Raw genomic sequence first — 21,288 nt, forward strand, 5'->3', positions numbered from 1 at the left:
AATGATTAATAAAGCAACATTCAGTATTCTGCAGTAAGTAGATGAATAGCAATTACCACAGTTACTTATTTTTAAAAGCCTCTCACTTACTTGTCATTGTTTGCCAGCCAGAAATATGTAATATTGGACACTGACCGGACGGCACCATAAAATGCACTTCGGTCTTACCTGGATTAAGTGTGGCAGACGAAATGAGCCTGCTATTCCCAGGGGATGCTGGTACAATAATACTGTAATTTTCATAGCCTGATGGCCCCCAACCTCAGATTCCTTTATTATTTTTCAGTGTCGACTCTGAAGGACATATGTATCCCCCCTTCTAAAAAACGCATTTTAAATTTGTCAGATTTCAAATGTGGAAAGAAAAAGAGGGCGGGGTACCCCCAAACTCCCACTGCCGCTGTAAAACATTCGAGAGTTGTGTTTTTAAACCATCTTATTTCAGCACCACTTGGCAAAAAAACGGAAAGTAATCCACTTGTTTTTTCCTACTTACTCACAAAGAACGACATTTAAGCTTCAAATGGAATTCTGTAATTACCTTCCCCAAGAAACAAAAGAAATCAGGCGGGGGGGGGGGGGGGGGGGAGGGGGGGGGAACTAAGCCAGAAGCCAGGATTTATTTTCTGGACGCGGAAGTTCACAGTATTCTGCCCCAGGCCTAAAGGAGGTGGATCTTTAGAAGTCAAACTTAAAAATGCAAATTTTCTAAAACTGGTTCCATGGAAAGAGTTGCTTCTGAGGCCCACTTTTGGTCTGTGGACCACATTTTTATTTAAAAAAAAGTCAGTCCTTCCTGTGAGGCCCACTGACCTGGCAGCAGGCCAATGGGCAGTCACTATTCTGCCTGCATGCTTTCAAGTGACCGAATGTACCCAAGCTGTTTGATAAGGTCGTTTGTAAATATTTACTGATTTGGAGAGAAAAGAAGTCAAATTACATAAACCCGCACCCACCCCATGCTTGCAGCCAAGGGACTGACTCTCTTCTTTTCAGAACTATTGTAGGACAGGAACATTGAGAAAGCAAACAATAAAACTGTTTAACTCTTGGGGGGGGCGGGGAGTAAACTCCCAAGAAAATCCCTTAGAAGGAAAACAAAACAAAAAAATAATAAGTTATTCCTAAAATCTTTAAAGAGGCTTTTAAAAATTTGTATTTCAGTCATGAGTTCACCCCGTAGTTTACTTACAAACTGATTCACAGAACCCATTAACATTCTTCACTGTCACAACATCAGTGAGCGCCAGAACCCGAATTAACTCTTTCTGGTGCCCTGAGTAGAGAGAATTGCTCCAAAAGCCAAGATCCCCAGTGGCTGGAGCCTCTGATGCACCCCAGCCTCCACCCCAGCCTCCACCCCCGGGGCGCACAGGCCTGAGCCCAAACACAGCTCCCAGTCAGGCCAACCTGCCTAAGCAGAACACCAACGTTCCAGTTTAACCATCTGGATGTGTAAAAACGTGAAAAATGTCAACTTTGAAAAATTCCATGTCCTTATGTGGCCTTTCCTTTCATGCATACATTTCCAAGCCCGGAATAGTTGAGGGGCACTGCTGAGACACTCCCAGGAAAGCAGGCAGGCCACCGAATGAGCTGCGGGGACCCACCGGTTCTTTCCTTCGGGAAATAGATGCAAAGCGCACTTTATAGAAGAGGTGTGGGGGAGGTCAGGGCAGACCAGCAACGACCAAATTCAGATAACATGAAACAAACCACAAAAGCTGGTAACTCCTTGGTGTGTGTGTGTTGGGGCTGGGCGGGGGTGGGTCCTGGCCTGACTCCACCAAAGGTTCCCCATGGAGCCTTTCAGATCTACTTGAACACAAGGCCCCTAACCAGCTACCTGGAGGGCCAGGGCCCACAAGCCACCCAAACATTTCTGCAAGATTATCTCAGTTCTGGGAACCTAAGGGCTTTGTTTTCAAGGTGGCTTTCAGGGTGGGGCTGTTTAATCTTACAGGGAATAAAAATATGACAAAGACATGAAGGACAATTGACCCTCTTAGGCAAATAACAGTAAGCCAAGAATGTGGTTTCTCCAAATCCTGGCCTAAGTATCTTTTTTATTATACTACATTACTATTTACGAACTAAGTGAGGAAAAAACCACAATTGGGGGGATGGGTCACAAGGTAACCGATGCAGATCCAAGAGGCAGGGGTGGGGGTTACAGTAAGAACCAGGAATTCTGGAGCCATCGAGATGTTTCCTGTGTGGTCCTGGGCAAATCATGGTCCCCAGAAAGTCTTGGCTTCCTCGTTGGCAAAATAAAGACCCCCTAAGGGATGGGCGTGGGGCCCCAGCAAAGGCATGATGTCACATGCCTACCCATACTCAAGAAATGGTGGATGAAGTCATGAACCTCTCCTTTCTGACAGAAGAAAGGGAGCAAAGCTGGCTATCCAATGCCTTTCACTAAATCAAATCTGAGGGGCGCCTGGGTGGCTCAGTCGGTTAAGTGTCTGACTGGATTTCGCCTCAGGTCATGATCTCAGGGTTGTGGGATGGAGCTCAGCGTAGGGCTCATGTGCTGGGCGTGGTGTGTGCTTGGAATTCTCTCTCTCCCTCTCTCTCTGCCCCACCCCCTAAAAAATAAATAAATAAAACAAAATCTTTAAAAACCAATCGATCAATCAAATCTGATTTTCCCAAGGCCATCCATCATAAAAGAAACACCAAGTTTGGAGAGTGGCAGTGGGAGGAGCCTCCAGAAAACTCACAGGTACTGTTGGTCCTGGCTTAGCAAGTCCACTGTGGGGAGCTTTTCTACTTTCTATGATGCCCGCTTTATTTCCATGCGTACTCCCGTCCGCCCCCCGCACCCGGCTCACTCCCATGTGCTCGCCATCGTTAACTTCTCCCGTGCCACTTCCAACTCACAGCAGCCTCGCCGCTCGCTGCTCCAAGTTTTCTTTCGCCCAGGCCTTCACACAGTGATCATCAAGCCGAGGTTCAATTTCGAACTGGTCGGCACATATTTACAACAGCCATTCACTGCAGACGCTTGCCCAGGCTTCAGGTCATAAAGATTCCCACCTTGATCGGTTCTGCATTTCATCGGGAGAGAGATCTGGAACTGCTGATAGGTTTTTGCAGACCAGACACGAATTTCAAAATCTCATACTTAGGGGCGCCTGGGTGGCTCAATTGGTTAAGCGTCTGCCTTTGGCTCAGGTCATGATCCCAGGGTCCTGGGATGAGTCCCGCCTCGGGCTCCCTGCTCAGCAGAAAGTCTGCTTCTCCCTCTCCCTCTGCCCCCACCCAGCTTGCACTCTCTCGTATGCTCTCTCTCAAATAAATAAAATCTTAAAAAAAAAAAAAAAAACATAAAAAAACCTCATACTTAGAATTTCCAAAGAGAGAAAAATAAACACAAAAAGCATCTTCAGGACACAGCCGCAGGGACACTGTCATCTGCCTACCCCCTCCAATGACCGTACAGAACTTGAAAGGAACAGAAAGAGCCTGGCCACTGCATCTCATCTGCAAGTGTCCTCCTTGGTCTCATGGAACAGCATAAAAGAGTAAAAAGACCGACTTGAAAAAAATTTTAATGGAAATATGCAGAGAGAGAATACTCAAGTTTCTTAGGACAGGAAAAATTACATTTAACGCCCCTCACCGGGGAAAGGCAGCTGTAATTTGATTATAGTTGTGTAATAAGTTCAGAGTCAGGGCTTTTATAGAAATTTCTGCATCTCATCTGAAGAATAGGGATTTTTTTTTTCCTGTGACAACTGTGGGGGCCATGCACCATTAAATGTTTAGGAATTCAAAATAATAAGGAAAGAAAGATCTTCATTCAGAGACACATTTCTGTGTATAGATATTCTTTAAGATGACATTTATACATATACATGTATATAAAGATGAAAATGTGTCTCTGAATGAAGATCTTTCTCACATACACACATATAGCTTGAAAAAACCAATGTGAAAAGGAGAGGAATAAGAGAAATAAATTGAGTAAGAAGATATGGATGAGGCCAAGTTTTGTGTTTTAATTAAAAAGCACCTGGAGAATAATAGACAGCTCCTTGTTAGCAATAAAAAACATCAGTACACAAGAGGAAGCCTATATTGTAGACAGAACTGATCAGTCAGAAAGGTTAAAAAAAAAAACGGAGATAAAACAACAACTAAATTAAGTCTTAAATCTAACTTGTAATGATAACATTTTTTCCTGAGATGTTCTAGCGCGTGAATCTCTCCCATCCCCGCACGCAGCACCTCCTCCATCAGCCTGCCGTATGTAGGGGTCTTCGTTGGGGGGCTCTGCATAAGGTTTGTGAATTCCTGAGGACGAGTACCAAATTTTAAAGATGACTTTCAAACTGTGGGCTATCACGTTAATGGGTCATGAAATCAAAGTCACGGGGCACAGCCAGCACGGTTTTCGTGGAACAGAACAGAATCACATAGACTAGAACACACAACATTGTACTGGAGTGGCATTTTGTGAATGGGCGTGTGCGTACACACGTATGTGGGTGCACACTGGATCACAAAGAAACATACACTTTGTATGTGGATTCTGGGTCAAGGACGTGTGGTACATGCTGGTCTAGGACAATGGTTTCCTCGCCCCACCCCATCACTTCTGAGGGATAAAGCCCATTTCCAGCATCATGATACCCCATGCTGGGGGAACGGGGCTGATGGGGCAGGACCCAGGTCAAAATGGAGTGGGGAGCTGGGTATGTGTTCTCGGTGCACCATCTGAAATGATTCTTCTCGATGTTTCTGATCTGCCATTTCTGAGGGTGCTTCCAACACCACCTACCCTTGTTCATTCCCTCCTCCATATGGTCCCCCCGACATGCCAGGCACCATGCGGGCGACGCTAGTGAATACAAAACAATACAAAAAGGCGCTGCTCTCCTGAAGCTCGGATTCTAGAGGGGGAAGAAGACAGCAAGTAAGTAAGCAAAGAAATAAATAAGCAAGATCCTACAGACTGGAATGCCTGCCGTGAAGGAAATAATGATTCATGAGTTAGAAGGCAGGGACCTGCCGCCATAGGAATAAATGGTTTGGAAGCGGCAAGAGGACCTGCAGAGGTCCGTTAAGAGCTGATGCCACAGTCCAGGCTTGAGGTGACCAGGTGGCAGCAGGAGGAGGAGGAAGAAGGGCAGCTTCAGGATGTATTCTGAACCAACTGGACCCGGCAATGGATTGGAAGTGACAGGTAAAGAAGAAAGATGAAGAATGGTTTGGTTTGAGCAACTAACTAGGTCAAAGATTGGGGGGTGGTGGAGGAAGTTCAGTGCTCATCTGAACATATAACCTTCGAGATATCTATGAATTAAGAACCACCGATCAAGGTACTTGAACGACCTTCCTGGACATACACCCCCTCTTCCCTCCACTGTAGGCTCGCTGACCCCCACCTTTATAGCAGAAGCTCAGGGATGCAGAAAGGTGGATCTAAGGTGGGCTGGCTTTGGAGGTTTAACATCAACTGATTCTTCAACAGGTGGGGTTGGTCAACCTCTTCTTAAAGGGTCAACCGTGTACATATTTTATTTGTGGAGGGCAATGTGGTCTTTGTTGACCTTCCACAAGCATGAAGGACAGACATGCTGTGCTTCCAGAATACCTGATTTACAAAAACACAGCCCATCATTAGCTGCCCCCGGCCCACAGCTCGATAACTTGAACCTGGGGTTCGGACTCAAAGCGCTTGTAGTTCTGGGAACCTAAAACAGGTACGGGGTCTTCAGGGGCTAAGAGAGTTGGGCTGGTCCTGTGGGATTGGGGAGGGGGTACCGATGATGACCTAAGTCAAGTGCTTCAAGGCAGAAAAAGGGTACGAGTGGGGGACGGAAGAGGAGGAGGTACAGATGGAATGAGTAAGCCCATCAGTATTAAGAATACATACTCTTTGAGCTGCACCTCACTAGGTAGGTCTCTGGGTCTCAATTTTCTCCTCTATAAATTAGGTGGTCAGACTAAATCATACCGCAGACTAAATCAAACCATATGCTTTGAGAATGTGTTGCTAGATTTATTAATGTATGTGGGCCTTCATTTCTCCATCTCCTTCCCAGTGTCCCACTCACTGTGCATCAAAAGACACTTGTAGCTTTTATAGATTGGCTGGCGGGGGGGGGGGGGGGGGGGAGGCAAAGTTGACATTTTTCATCAAGTTGCCATTCTAACCCAACATACAGAAAGTTTTCCCAGGATCTGGAGGGCGGCCTTAAAATCTTCTGGAAAGAGCTCCTCCTACAGGCCCCCACCGCCTTCCTGCCTTCCCACCTCCCACCCCGGCGGGCTCCTCCTCTACTCAGGAGCTGGCTCCTGCTCAGGCTCCCCAGGGTCAAGTTGACCTAAAGGAAGGAGAAAGGGAGGCCGGCAGGGAGGGCTGGGGGAGGGGCCGGCAGGTGCTGATACCCCCATGGTGGCAGGTTCCTTCCTTCCCCAGAAAACCCATCCTCGGCCCCTAGACCAGGCTGAATCGGGACTTCCAACAGGTCACAAACCCACTCCAACTTCCCTGGGCCTAACAAAAGAATGCCCCTTGGGTCTCGTTCTGAAGCAGGTCATTTAACACTTGTTGCCATGACACATCATGACACAGAGACAGGGTCCACTTTTTCAGGCACGGGACCTCGAGAGGAAGACAAACAATAAGCAACTCTGAAAGACTGTGCAAGCTGACCAAAGGGCTATGGGACAACAGAGGACAGAGATGAGCTGTGCAGGGGAGGAAGGTGTTAACACTGCACACACACACACACACACACACACACACACACACACTCTCAGCCAGCCCCTCCTGCGGACCCACTCAATGCCCACACCCCCTGTGCAGGGCAGCCCCCCCCCCCCCCCCCCCGCCGGCTGGAACGTGCAATCTCTTAGGGACAGCTCTCACCAGCCCCTTCCCCTTCCCTCCAAGCGCCCCCCACCCCAGTCTCGCTCCCTTGCATTCATGCTTCCTGGGCCTATCAAGATGGTGAAGGGCGTGAGAGGGGCCAGACGCAATGCCAGGGCTTTCCTGGGGAACGTTCCAGAATGCATCCCACACATGGCTCCCAAGCAACAAAGGGCTCGACCTACATGGTTCTGGTCTACACGGCTACCCTGCTGTGTTACTGGAAATAAACCACTTCTCTTAGACTGGCAGCTTCTTCACCTCTGTATTAGATGTAATACTATGTTTTCTGAGTCCTGTCAGGCTTACATGTGGTCACGCACAGAATGCACCTAACACTGTACCCAGCACGTAAAAGGCGTTTAATCAATTCAGTTCTCCTCTCTGTCAAAGGAAGTCACAGGAGAAGCTGGGAAATACTAGAAAGAGAGAGAGAGAGAGAACAGAGAAAAGTTACGCTAACAAATGACAATGACCTTGTACCCCACCAAAATGCTTGGCAAGTGAGTGATTCCTAAAGGCCCCTTTTGTTCTAAAATTCTGTCATTTATAATGTAAAGACATCAAGGGGGATTTTTGAATTTTAAATATTAAGAAAATGATCTGAGGAAGTAGCCAAGTACATGAAAGAGAGAGAGAAGGAGAAAGAACAAAACTGATCACAAAGAATTTTTATCTAGATAGATCATTGTTCATTTCCCACAACAAAACAGACAATTACTCCAGAAGAAAGATTTTAAAAAAAGAAGTCATGTCAGACACTTGGATTTCCCTAACAACTTTGTGGTGTGGCCCTGTTTTTATTGCCCCACTGTGCTCTCCCCATTCCTCTCTCTTTTTTTCCCCCAAAAGGAGGAGGGATGAAAAAAGAGAAATTACACCCCTGGTCCAGACAAAAGTTTCACTCAAGACCCCAACCCGTGTGCCTCAGTCTCTCTCCACCCTGGGGAGGGGCCCCTGCAGGCAGGGAGGCCCACGCCAGCCCGTTAGCATCAGGAGCTGGAAACAGAGCCCCTGTTAATCACAGCCGCTGAACAAGGTGTCCTCTGAATATCAGATATGGAAATCACCCCCAATTCTGCAACCGTCTTGCTATTATTTTATAGACGTGTTCCAAAAGATGGAAATGATTAAGACATCACTTGCACAATATTCAGAGACGTGAGCTGTGTGGTGGTTCTAGCGCCCCACAGCTCTGTCAGGGGCGCACCTTGGCTATCTCGTAACCACCCCCCTTCCTTCATGAGCATCCATGGATGAAGGGCAAGGGAATGCAGCAGGGACAGGTGGGCAAGCACCGTTTGTAGGCACAGGGTAGATGCTTCATCTGCAGTGGAGACGCTGAGCATCAGGCTCTGTGCGTGTTAGTCACTGCAGGAAAATCAATCCTGTCCTTGCATTCACACCAAAATAAAACCAAAATCAACCCAAGATTTGCCTTAAAACCAAATTAATCTCTAGGAAAAACCAGGTGTGGCGAAGGGAGTGGACACTGCTAAAGGAAACCCGTTCATCAGAGTTTCTCAGAGCTCCGCTTTGCAGGAATCTGTCCTCAGTTCATTCGCGACTTGGGCATTTGCTATTCGATGCAGTCGGTTTGCTCTCCTGCCCTCCACCACCCATCAGTCCGATTTCACTGGGGCGGCGCTGGGGGCAAACCTGGAGTGTGTCCACCCACAAAGGCATATTTACGGATAGATACTGTCAAACTCTACACTGGCGATCTCTAATAAAGAAAAGGGAACACGCACACCCACAAAGACGCACACAGAACACCCCCCCCCCCGCTCTATATCAGAAGGCCAAAAAATTGGCATCTGCAAAATCACTGCTTTTATCCAACTAAATCTTGGGATTCTTCCAAATTCGTTTCACCCATCTAGATGTCCTTTGGGGATGGTTAGAAGATAAGGGTTAACTATTCTCCCCGATCTGCAAGCTCACCATGTTACCTGGGCAGGCTGAGAAGGAGTACGGGCACAGAGAGGTTTAAAAAACTTTCAAGCACTTGTAAAACACACAGGTAAGAAGCTGGTTTTTTATACACTTTAATGACAGCCAGGCTACAGCACTTCAAAGAGGTGAATTCAAATGAATTCCAGATACTGTGTGCTCTCCCTGACACACACAATATATGGATAAGTAAATTCTTCATGACCGTCTAACTGCTAACAACTTTATTATAGAAACAAAGATATGCAAATGTAGGTTTTATTTGTCATCTGATATGAAACAAGAATGTACAGTGATGTGATAAAGTTGTCCAAGATGTGGATACATTCCTTTTTATAATTTTTTAATAATAGTTGTTCGTATCGTACCCGCAATCTTAAAATAAAAATTGCATAAGCAAATTACAAAGAGGACACATGGTAGAATAAAAAGACATATATCAGATTGCCTTTTCACTTTTTGAAGTTTAAAAGGCAAACTTTATCTATTAAAGCTAATAGATACCAAGGGAGGTAAATTTACCCTTTATCACATTGACAGAAATAGAAACTCAAGTTATTTTAAAAGTTCAAGACCCAGGGGCTCCTGGGTGGCTCAGTCGGTTGAGCGTCACACTCTTGATTTTGGCTCATGATCTCAAGGTTGTGGGATGGAGCCCCACATTGGGCTCCAAGCTCTGCACTCAGTGAGTGCAGAGTCTGCTTGTTCCTTTCCCTCCACTGCTCACTCCCCAGCTCTCTCTAAAATAAATAAATAAAATCTTAAAAAACAAAAAAAACGTTCAAGACCCAGTAAAGGACTTTTATCAACAGACAATTTGAAGTGCGGAGGGGAAGGATGACAGCCAGCTCTAGTTTTGGAGTGAGCTTGCACTCTTTCCAGTACCTCTACATTCTTTAATTTAATTTTATTTTTCTTAAAGATTTTATTTATGTATTTGACAGAGAGAGAGACAGCGAGAGAGGAAACACAAGCAGGGGGAGTGGGAGAGGGAGAAGCAGGCTTCCCGCTGAGCAGGGAGCCCGATGCGGGGCTGGATCCCAGGACCCCGGGATCATGACCTGAGCCAAAGGCAGACACTTAACGACTGAGCCACCCAGGCGCCCCCTCTACTTTCTTTAAAGTGATTCAGATGCTGCAAATGATAACTGACACAATAATGTTTTGTGGAGAGTAATAAAGGCACATGTGGGTCTGACAGACAGAGACACCCTCGGCTGGATTACATCTGGCCCACCTAGTGCCACTTTATCTGCTCGTTGTCAGTAGTTACTCATCTATTTTTAAATGTTCCAATATGATCTTATCTAATTGGCACATATAATTTGATCACCTTACTTCCATAACTAAAAGCTGTTGAATGTACCTGGCTAGGTAAAAGTTACAGTTATGGGGGGGGGGGGTGTACTGGGTTTGAACTTGACAGTGATGACCTTTTATTTTAAAAAGAAAATCATAAGAACCCCCTCTCTCAGGAAAACAGGCTCCCTGGGTTACTGGTTTGTTTGTATGTTTGCTTTGTAAGAGGTGGTCATTGGCCGCGGCCCCAACCCGTCACCAGTCTCCCTCATGGTCCACACAAGCGGCCGTGCTGGGGTTCCGAGGCTGGGAATCCAGCTTTTGGCTGCAGCATCTTGCTACAACCAACTCGGCCCCCTTGGAGGGAGAGACTGCCTTTCCAGCACCTTTCAGTTTCAGCACGAGTATACCAGTAACAGAGGCAATCCTTTCAACAAATGGTCTGACGTGGTGACATTGCGGCAGAGACAAATGTGAAACCAGCCCCAACCCAGGCGGGAGAAGTGACAAGGAGCAATGACGCTGTGCTAGTCAGGACACGGACAGAGCCTGTGGGAGCAGAGGGCAAGGCCAAATGTGCTGGGGGTGGGGGAGGGGTGTCAGGAAACCCGCAGGTAAGAAGAGGTAAATCCAGAATTCCAAAGGAACTGAGGCCTCCCAGCGCCCTAGGCAAAGCCTCGGCAGCGGGAGAATGAACTAATCCTGTGATCAGCACTAAGGTAAACATTTAAGGGAACAGAATCTACCCAAAAAGACAAGCTGACTTGGACCCTAGGAACCATGTGAAACCACATGAAAACGGTAGCGAAGGCTGAGCGACCTGACCCGCAGCTGCCTAGAGCCAGGGCACGAGGGTGTCTAAACCCTCCCCCTTGGCCTCACACAGTGTCCTCGAGGCCAATTTCAGAGTCCTGCCAAGGCAAATCACATTGGTCCTCCACCTCATCGTATCTTTCTGACAAACTGTGTTCCCATGAGGTTCTACAGAAGCTGGGAGCTGCCAACCTCCGTATCCACATACCTGTGCAGATCGCTGAGTTTCGGTGACACTTCGATGTGTGTCACCTGGAAGGGCCAGTGTCCAAACTGAGCCCTGCTCACTCTGAGGATTCATTTGGGCTACCAGCACAGTGATCCCCCCAAGAATGGTACAGGGCCGTAAGGGCACCTGTGAGTGCACACTTCTCAGCTCGCCTGAGAACTCACCACAACCTGAGGCACAGGACACAAAACAGCCCTCCAGAGACTGAACCAGAAGCTCATCAGGTTAATAACTGACAATTACACAAGGCGACGTGATAGCAAATGAGAGAGAAAGTCGGCCAAGGGTTAGGAGTTACCTGATTACGCTGCATAAGGGGAACATCTCCGATTTAACAAACACTGTACACAGCACGTTTCACTGGAGAGTGTAAAAGTACTCTCTGACCACCACTTCATGAGTCCTGAAAGGGATCTCAGTAAGGGCACCTGTAGCCAGTATTCTGGACCTCCCCACAGGCGGGGGAAGGGGGGATCCGAACGCTAGGTGCCCTGACACCAGTCTCAGACCATGCCACAATGATCCGTTAAGGTTCCCCAAAACAGCCAGCCCTTGATTATCCGTGGAAATTTTACACACAAAAAAATTTAATTCACTCAGTATACTGCTGAGTCACTTGGCCTAAATATCAGTCTAACCTGGAACTCAGGGTACCCTCGAACATCTGAGTAGTGGTGGTGATGGTGGTGGTAGGAGCAACAGGAACAACCATTAACGTTAACTGACAACTGAACAGGTGCCAAGCTCTACCCCAAGCATTTTTCGTGCGTATTTAATTCTCCCAACAACCCTAGAACAGAGGGAGCGGGAGGACTCTACAGATAAGGAAGTTAAGGTTCAGACAGGTTAACTAACTTGCCTCGGGTCAAATGCAAGCAAGTCTGACTCAGGAATCTATATGCCTCCCCACCAAAAGGAGAGTCTGCTACAAACATCACCTCATACGTAGGCAGCGGCAATAAAATCCTATCACACACACACACACAAAAAACCCTATCACACATTCTTAAGTGAAGCCAAATGATCTGGGGACCATCTACTGTAGTAAGTAATATACATCCTTTAATAGGTGTGCACACACACAAATGCTTTCTGATACACACACATTTTAATCATTCATGTCAGATGAGAAATAAAGTCAAAAGTTACCAGTCCTACTATTATGACTTTATATTTGTGTTGTTGGTATGTGACCATCAGCAGACAAAACACCTTTCCGTTTGTATAGCAAATTTCAAAAACAATCAATCACTCAGATGGCCCTGAACAACTCCATGAAGGAATCTGAGATTAAGTCCGTTTATAGCCAAGAAAACAGGCTCCAAAAAGACAGGGGCTTGCCCCAGACCAGAATCGGCAAGAGGCAGAGCCAGGATTCATGCCTCAGTTTCCAGAGCTGCCTCCATCTTTCCACCAAACCATGACACTTCCATGAGAAAATCCAGCCTGCTGGCCATGTTTTCAAATCTGTGCATATGGTTCAAAGAGTTCCAACATCTGCACCAAGACCCATGGAATCCCACAAAGTGGGACCACTTGTGTATGTTTGTGCAAATGTTTACATTCCCTCCCCCAGGTGGGACCCAGGGTCTCTGAATTCACCTGGCAGGAAGGAGATTCTTAAAATCATGTGCTACTTTAGAGAAGTTTTTGGAGGGAGTAAGGAGAGAAAGGGCTTTTGCTTTGGCAGACATATTCTAAAATGGGTGAGAGAAAGCTAAGCTCCCTAACATCGTGTCACTGGAATCATCCACACACATCCAAGAGTGTGTTTGTTGGCGGAACAAACACAGCCCCAGATCACACTCAACTTCTGGGGTTGGGATCACATGGCCTGTGGGATCTACACACCACACTGAGGATGCGGTTTACATTTCTGATGAGTTATGTTCTTACAAGTACATATTATGTACACTGTCATCAACCTTTATTTATTTTTTAACATTGTATTTATCGAACCCCGTCATCAAGAGTCGCATGCACGCTCTTCCGACTGAGCCGGCCAGGAGCCCTGTCATCCATCTTTTAAGACAACAGAAAGAAATGTTGTGCTTGGGGGGTTTCAACTGTGCAGCCTTTCCCCAAAATGACGACAAAACAGTGCACCTGCTTCGGGGGGACTTTCTACCCTCATGTGGCAGCCCTGAGGCCAGCTTCCAGCCTGCAGGGCATCCTGGATGGCAAGCTTACTTGGACCCTTTCAGCCGTGCTGCACTCATGTGGGAGCCCCTAGGGGCCACCCCGCTCGCAGACGCTTCACACAGGCAAGGAGAGCGTGTGGGGACGCGGAGTGCTCGGGGTGGCCAGCTCCGCCTCCTGCATTCAGAGGTGGCCCCCCGAGGAAGGTGGGCTCTTCTTTGGGAGCGATCTCCCCTGATTTTGTACCGTCTTCCAGTGATGGGAAAGTAGTTATCAAATGCTGGAAAATGAAGACTATCAGAACCTAGCTGAAACGGGTCTGGGACTCCATTTAGGTATTTTTGGTTTCTTTGTTTGGGCGTTTTAACTTAAAGAAAGATCCTTCGATGTTAAAATACCTTCCATAGTGATCCACCCAGTCACCAGTTGCCCTGCCGCTCTCGGGCACTGGCCAGGACTAAGCTCACGCATGCGCTATAGGTATTCAGGGCACGTGCTGGTCCTCCGCATCCTACACTCTGTCTCTCAGGGTGCTGGATGTACTCATCCGCCCCAGAGCCCCTCACGCTGCTCCCGGTCCCAGGAGACAGACGTGCGGACACACGGACAGGCTCCCCTGCCTACTGACTTCCGATCTGGCCCCACCAAGAGGCGGCACAAGTAAGATAAGTGAAGGGTGGAAGGAGGATGAGTGCAGGATTTACTCCCCTGGCCCCTAAGGCCACATCCCTACGGAGGGGCCCATAACCCCAGCTCCTTTCTCCTCCAGGTCCAGGCACTTGCCCCTTTCCTTCCCGCCTTCAGAACTAGGGGGTAAGAAAGTTCCCTGGTGGAGCTAGCCATCGCCCCGCCCCCCCCGGGGGGGGGGGGGGGTGCCATGCATCCTCCTCACTGGTTCCTCATATATCCCTGTCCAGTGCTGCCAAACCAGCCCTTTATTAAATGCTCCTCAGTTACTTCGGTCAGAGTGTGCCAAGTGTCTCCTGCCAGGACGATGACTGGCAAAATGAAAACCAAAATCGATCACCCTAGAATTTCACTCTTGGAATCTACATGCCACAATATGCCGAAATCATAGGGGAGGGGGGGGGGGGGCGGGCACCAACACTTCCCTGATAATTTACTATACTGTTTACCTTGAGAGACCAGAATTCATCTTCCTAAAAGTGGAATAAGCTTTCAAACATGAAAAGTCGATCACGGCATTCAAAAAGTACGTTGTTACTGAAAATATTCTCCGTAGACTTCCTTTAAAAGCGCACTGTCAGTGATGACTATTATGTTTCAGTCACTTTAACTGTGCATCAAAATTGCAAATAGGACAACAGCATCAGTAAAGTTTCCAGTTTTAGAACAGCCGAGTGAAACTACATCTTATCTAAGACACTTCAGAGTACACAGTAACTACATTCAATTATTATAACAGTAACCCAGAATCAAAATTTCTAAGAATTTAAGACCTAACATCATGCAGACTATCAGTGTTTTGTACCAGGTCAAGCTGACCTGCAGGAAATTAAAACATACACTGAAGTTTCAAATTTAAAAACTATGAGCTGTCTCGTGGGGCAGAGGAGAGGGATGGCCAACAAACCTACAAGATGCAAGAAATAAAAAAAAAAAACCACTGATAACAAGCACTGACATTCTTTAATCACTGAGGAATCATCATTATCCACAATGTTAAAAACAAAACAGAAAAGGAATTTTAACAAATTAAATATAAATCATGTGTTACCCATATATATTTTTTTAAAACACTGAAGTGTGTTTCACCCAGGGCTCTGTGAGGAACAAGTCTATATGACTTCATCTCAAGCCAAATAATCATGTGAAAGCTCATCATGGTTTTACCAGAGATCTGGGTTCCAACAGCAGGGTGTTAGTTTGCTTTCCCAGGGCTCAGCCTGTCGCTACAGGTCCTAGAGTTACAGCACTTTAGAAATTTTGCAACAAGTATGAAGGGAGGGAGCGCATAAACAATGTCTTTTTCTTGGGAAACCAGGAAGAGATTCAGGTACAACAGCCCCAGGCTTCTCCTTGTAGCTTTCTTTCCTACACAGCACACAGCAAAGGTACAAGTTTACATTTATTTGTGAGATTATCTGATTCATATCTACCTCCCCTTGCTAATATGTAAACTCTATGAAGGTAGGGGCTATTCCCTTCTTTGCTCATGACCTCTTGCTAACAAAGACATGGGTTTTCTCTCCCCGTATACGCCATACCTTCGATGGTACGATGGAGAGTAAGAAGTTTAAGACTTCGCTAAATATATTTTTTCATAGAATGTTGACTCTAGAACTAAGAAATGTTTTACTATTCAAAAGAAAAATTCAATCAAAAGGAGAACAATACAAATAAAAATCACGAGATATGACAATATGCCCCCTGGAATGGCTAAAATTAGAAACACTGACAATACTAAGCGCTGGTCCAGATGTGAAGCTACAGACTTGGGGGGATGGGTGTAACCTAGCACAGCCACTTTAGAAAACAGTCCAGCATTTTCGTATAAAATTACATATACCCTTATCACAGGAGTCTACGATCCCACACCTAGATATTTATTTACCCAAGAGAAATGAATTCATATATCCACACAAAGACTTGTACAAGAATGTTCAAAGCGGCTTTATTCATAACACCTAAAAACTGCAAAGTATCCAAAATCCACCAGCCACTGACTGGATAAACAAATCATATCTCCATAAAACGGAACACTACTCAGCAAAAAAAAGGAATGAATTATTGATACAAACAACATTTAGGATTCTCAAAAACATTATGCTGAGTGAAAGAAGTCAGAAATAAAAGTATACTCATCTATGATTTCACTACTAGGAAATTCTAGAAAAGGTGAAACTGAGAAAGTACATCAGTGGTTGTGTTTGAGGATTCGGGTGGAGGGCGAGAAGACTGACTCAAAAAGGGCACAGGGAAACTGTAGTGATGAAGATGTCCTGGTGGTCACTCCAGCAGCTGTTCACAAAGATGTATACATACTAGCATATACTTTTAGTGGGGGCAGTTTATTATAAATTATATTGTGCCTCAATAAAGTTGACTTCTTAGAAAAGAGCATGTAAGTTTAAATTTTTTTTAAAAAAGCAAAAGAAAGGGGTTCCTGGGTGGTTCAGTGGGCTAAGCTTCTGCCTTTGGCTCAGGTCATGATCACCAGGAGTAGGACTCCCTGCTAGCGGGGAGTCTGCTTCTCCCTCTGCCCCTCCCCTCACTCCTGCTCCCTCCCTCTCTCTCTCAAATAAATAAATAAAATCTTTAAAATAAAAAATTTAAAAAAATTAAAAAGCGGGGCATCTGGATGACTCAGTCGTTGAGTGTCTGCCTTCGGCTCAGGTCACGATCCCAGGGTCCTGGGATCGAGCCCCGCATCAGGCTCCTTGCTCAGCAGAGTCTGCTTCTCCCTCCCCCACTCCCCCTGCTTGTGTTCCCTCTTTCGCTGTCTCTCTCAATGTCAAATAAATAAATAAAATCTTTTTTAAAAAAATAAAAAACAAGCAAAATAATCTAACTGGAGGATCAAGTTGGCAACATTAACTTTATAGGGAAAAGGATTCTTTCACAGGGCTTTTGAACTCAATACTGACTGCCCATTCTAGCAGAATGTATGCAAAAGACAAAATGAAATAGGAAGAAATACCACATTTCGATCTGACTTATATTAATAGTAACAATATAATTGTGAAACTATTTTATGTATCTTACAGAATAAAGCAAAAGGTGAACGTGTTAATAGCATTCACAGTATTAGAAGCCAAGGAAAGAGCTATGAATACAAAATCAAAGATTTTAAGGAAAACCCCAATATTGTTAGATGTGGTTTGGAAATATCAATAAGCTTGTTATTCTATTTTTTTCTTAGTTCTGTCCACTGAAAGCCCTGAAAATGATAACACCCCAGCCACAATGAACACACCAGCATCCAGGTTCAGTTCCTAAATACCATTCGCCTCTAAAAGGAATCAGAGTTTTTTTGGGGAAATGGATGAATCCATGTCTCGAAATGGAAAATTTAAGCTAAACCGAGGACGTTTCTGTGCAAGAAAGCAAGAAGTGCTCAGAGACTAAAAGGGACACGTTCAAAGGACATGAAAGGCGGCCTGAAAGGGGTCATACTGGCCAAATATGGGATAATTTGAGCATCAAAACAATGACTGTAATTGATTATAAAACACTGACTAAATAAAAACCTGAGTCCACAATGATACTCACAAAGATTTATTTGTCACCATTAGAGGTGATTATACACCAATCCTTTTCTCTACAAATCGGCCATCACAGTTCCTTTTTAAGAACTATAATGCCGGGCGCCTGGGTGGCTCAGTTGGTTAAGCGACTGCCTTCGGCTCAGGTCATGACCTTGGAGTCCCAGGATCGAGTCCCGCATCGGGCTCCTTGCTCAGCGAGGAGTCTGCTTCTCCCTCTGACCCTCCCCCCCATGCTCTCTCTCTCTCTCATTCTCTCTCTCTCAAATAAATTAAAAAAAAAAAAAATCTTTAAAAAAAAAAAGAACTATAATGCCAACTAATGACAGAATTAGAAAAATCACCACTTTGCAACCCCCCCAGTGAAATAATTCAGGCAAGAATCATCAATGGATATGCACACGGTGCGGTGCCAAATTATCTCCCCCTAAATTACAGATTAATTGCAAGGGGAAAAACATACCATGCGGTGGAGAGATCTGGCACCACCACCTTAGGCCAGTGTTCAAACTTAGCATCCCGAACAATGGGATAACCTGGTGGAATCTGATGGTTTAAGAAGCACCCAGCATCACCTGGCAACTGTTTAAACGAGCCTGCACCTAAACAAGCATTTGGATCTGACTTCCAGGGATACAGGGCCAAGCTGAACAACATCACAAGGAAATACTCAGCCAAATTCAGGATGTCAGCATCCCCGAAACAACAGGCCTTGATCTTCTCAAAAAAGGGGGGCGGGGGATGGTAGGATCATTCCAGACTGGAAAGACTACAGAGATCTAAAAATCCAGCAGCAATGCCTGTACCTTCACTAGATCCTGGTTTTAAAAAACCACAAAGTTATAAAAAAAAAACCAACAACAACAACTTCAGGGTACAATCGGAGAAATCTGAATATGGACTACATATCAGATGCTGTAGGGAATTATTTTAAATTTTCTTAGGTGTGGTAATAGTGTTGTGATTATGCAGGAGAACGTCTTTATTCCTAAGAGATTCATGCTGATGTTTTAAAGCATCATGATGCCTACAACTGTCTGTTAATTGGTTTATAGAATTTCTACATAAAGATGAAGCAAATTTAACATGTTAACAAAGATGGATTCTCCACAGTAGGGTGTGTAGGGGGCCACTGTACTATTCTTGCACCTTTTCTGTATGTCTGAGTTTTTTCATAAGAAAAACATGAGGAGGGGCACCTGGGTGGCTCAGTCGTTAAGTGTCTGCCTTCGGATCAGGTCATGATCCCAGGGTCCTGGGATCAAGCCCCGCGTCGGGCTCCCTGCTCAGCCGGGAGCCTGCTTCTCCCTCTCCCACTCGCCCTGCTTGTGTTCCCTCTCTCGCTGTCTCTCTCTGTCAAATAAATAAATAAAATCTTTAAAAAGAAAGAAAGAAAGAAAGAAAAACATGGGAAGGGGGGGAAGCAGCCGTGGCGACATTATTACCATCTGTGAAGTCTTATCCTGCACAGAGCCTGTTCTCCACACACCTCCACAGCTGTACTGAGCTGAACCGTGCCCTCAGCTCAGGACCCTCAGAATGTGACTCTATTTGGAGACAGGGGCTTTAAAGAGGTAATTAAGCTAAAACGAGGACATTACGGTGGGCTCTGATGTCCTCAAAAGAAGAGGAGATTAGGACACGGGCACACACAGAGGGAAGATCATGTGAAGACACAAGAAGGTGGCCACCTACCAGCCAAGGAGAGATGCCTCTGAAGAAACCAGCCCAGCTGACACCTTTATCTCACACTTCCAGCCTCCAGGACTGGGAGAAAATAAATTTGTTTTTTAAAACCCCCCGCAACGCCCAGTCTGTGGTGCTTGTTACGGCAGCCCTAGCAAACTCATATAATAGGGAAGATTCCCGAAGGAGAAAGACTGTTCCTCTAATCCAGACAGAGGAACAGCTTTTGCTTCCTTGTGCACATTACCCATTTACCGATGGAGAAGATCAAGCGCTCCCAGGATACCACGTCTGTGTGTGTGTGTGTGTGCGTGCGCGTGTGTGCGCGCACGTGTGTGTGCGTGTGCGCATGTGTAGGGGTGGGGGTGAAGACAGCTACTCAGGATGACTTAACGTCTGCTCCATCAGCTGGGGAATACCCAGACATCCTGAATCTCAGGTTCTCTTGCACTCATAGGACTTCGCTCAGAGCCAGCGATGTCTGGGGACATCCCCGCAGCCTGAGCTTACCTCAGCAGAGACACTTAAAATGCACACGTCTGTCTGCTGCAAGTGATCAGACCTCGAATTTTTATCACTGAGCAGAAATGTTTCGAGGATATTAAAGTCATTTCTCCTTGAAACAGAAAAAAACCTTCTCGTGTTTATCATCAGGGTTCCTATTTATTAAAAAGAGGGGGCATTTTAAACATGAAATTAATAGTATGCAATTTTTACCTCTTGAGAACTCCCCAAAAATGCAAATAAAAACTGGTAGAAAAGGCAGAGAGAACGAGGTCTTATCAAATCTCTTTGCCTACATTGCTTGAATCGTGCCTGGGTTATGAGGAGAGAGGGTCAGTTCTAGAATCTCAGGGTGTGGGAGCTGGAAAGGGTCTTAGTTCTCCTGGTTGGCTCTCCTCCCTTGGCATTTGAGGGACCTGCACTCAAAAGGGCAGCACTTGCTGAGAGCACACAGCTAGTGGCCTGACCCCAGGGTCCCTGCCACAGCCACGCAGGCTCTCTCCACCCTGACCTTCACTCAGGGACCTTCCCTAGCTGTGCTGAAACCCCACGCCATGGTAAGAACCCTGAGTCTTCCCCAGTAGCCAGCAGGGAGGATGGAAAGATTTTGTTGGAAACTACCCGCAGTTTCTCAACCTTGGGCCTACTGGCATCCGGGGCAGGGTGATTCTTTGTGGTAGGGGCCGTCCTGGGTGTTGCAGAGGTTTAGCAGCATCCCTAGGCTCGACCCACTAGATCACCAGTAGGACCCCTCACCCATGTTATGACAACCAAATCTCCAAACACAGCCAAGTGTCCCCTGGTGTGGGGGGGGGGGGGGGGGGGCAAAACTCACCTCCAGTTAAGAACCGCTCCTCTAGAGCATGATAAACTACTAAGTTCTGACAAAGAGGGGGATCTCTCAATCCAAGCTCCATTTGAATGCAGAAGAGCGCCACCTCCTACATCACCGACTTCACCCCTGCACACGGCTTCAACCACATCCCTTAAAAGCCCTGCCCACAAGCAGGGTGCTCCGGGGCTCCTCACGAAGCGCTGAGGCCACACACCAGGTGCCCTGATCCCCCTTCCTACAAAAAGCGGCAACAGTGAGAGCAGGGACAGTCCTGGGAATCACCTGCGGAACTGCTTGTGAAGATGCTCACCCATGGGGACTAACGGCAAACCAGCCCCGAGAGGCCTAAACCTCAGAAATCAAGCTCAGTGACCACAGGAGAAAGGCCCTCTTGTCAGAGAATCATCACAAACACACCAGCAAGGCACCTCGATTGCATCTGCAAATATTACTGATAAATAGCACAATAATTCTCTACTGCGGCCGACTGACTCCCTGTATTCCTGAAGCGACTCAGAGGGATTATGTCTCAGACGGAGGCCTGGGCCTCCAAAACCACACGGATTACACGTTTGTTCTTAATTTTTATAAAGCCTTCCCACAACATCTGGCGGTGTGACCCTAACAGCCCTCCCTAGCTAACTCTACGCCCCTACCATCCCAGCCGTGCAGAGGGCGCTACCAAGGCTAGACGGCCCCAGTGCCCACAGTCCAGGAAGGC

The 21,288-nt window shown here is 46.4% G+C and overlaps 1 protein-coding gene across 8 annotated transcripts in view; it reads right to left on the reverse strand.

Moving 5' to 3' along the window:
• Positions 1-21,288, reverse strand: part of FOXN3 (forkhead box N3) — a 386,804-nt gene that overhangs the window by 167,375 nt on the left and 198,141 nt on the right. The window lies entirely within an intron of this gene.

Source organism: Phoca vitulina, unplaced genomic scaffold (assembly GCF_004348235.1).
Source record: "Phoca vitulina isolate PV1807 unplaced genomic scaffold, GSC_HSeal_1.0 scaffold7, whole genome shotgun sequence".
NCBI lineage: Eukaryota > Metazoa > Chordata > Mammalia > Carnivora > Phocidae > Phoca > Phoca vitulina.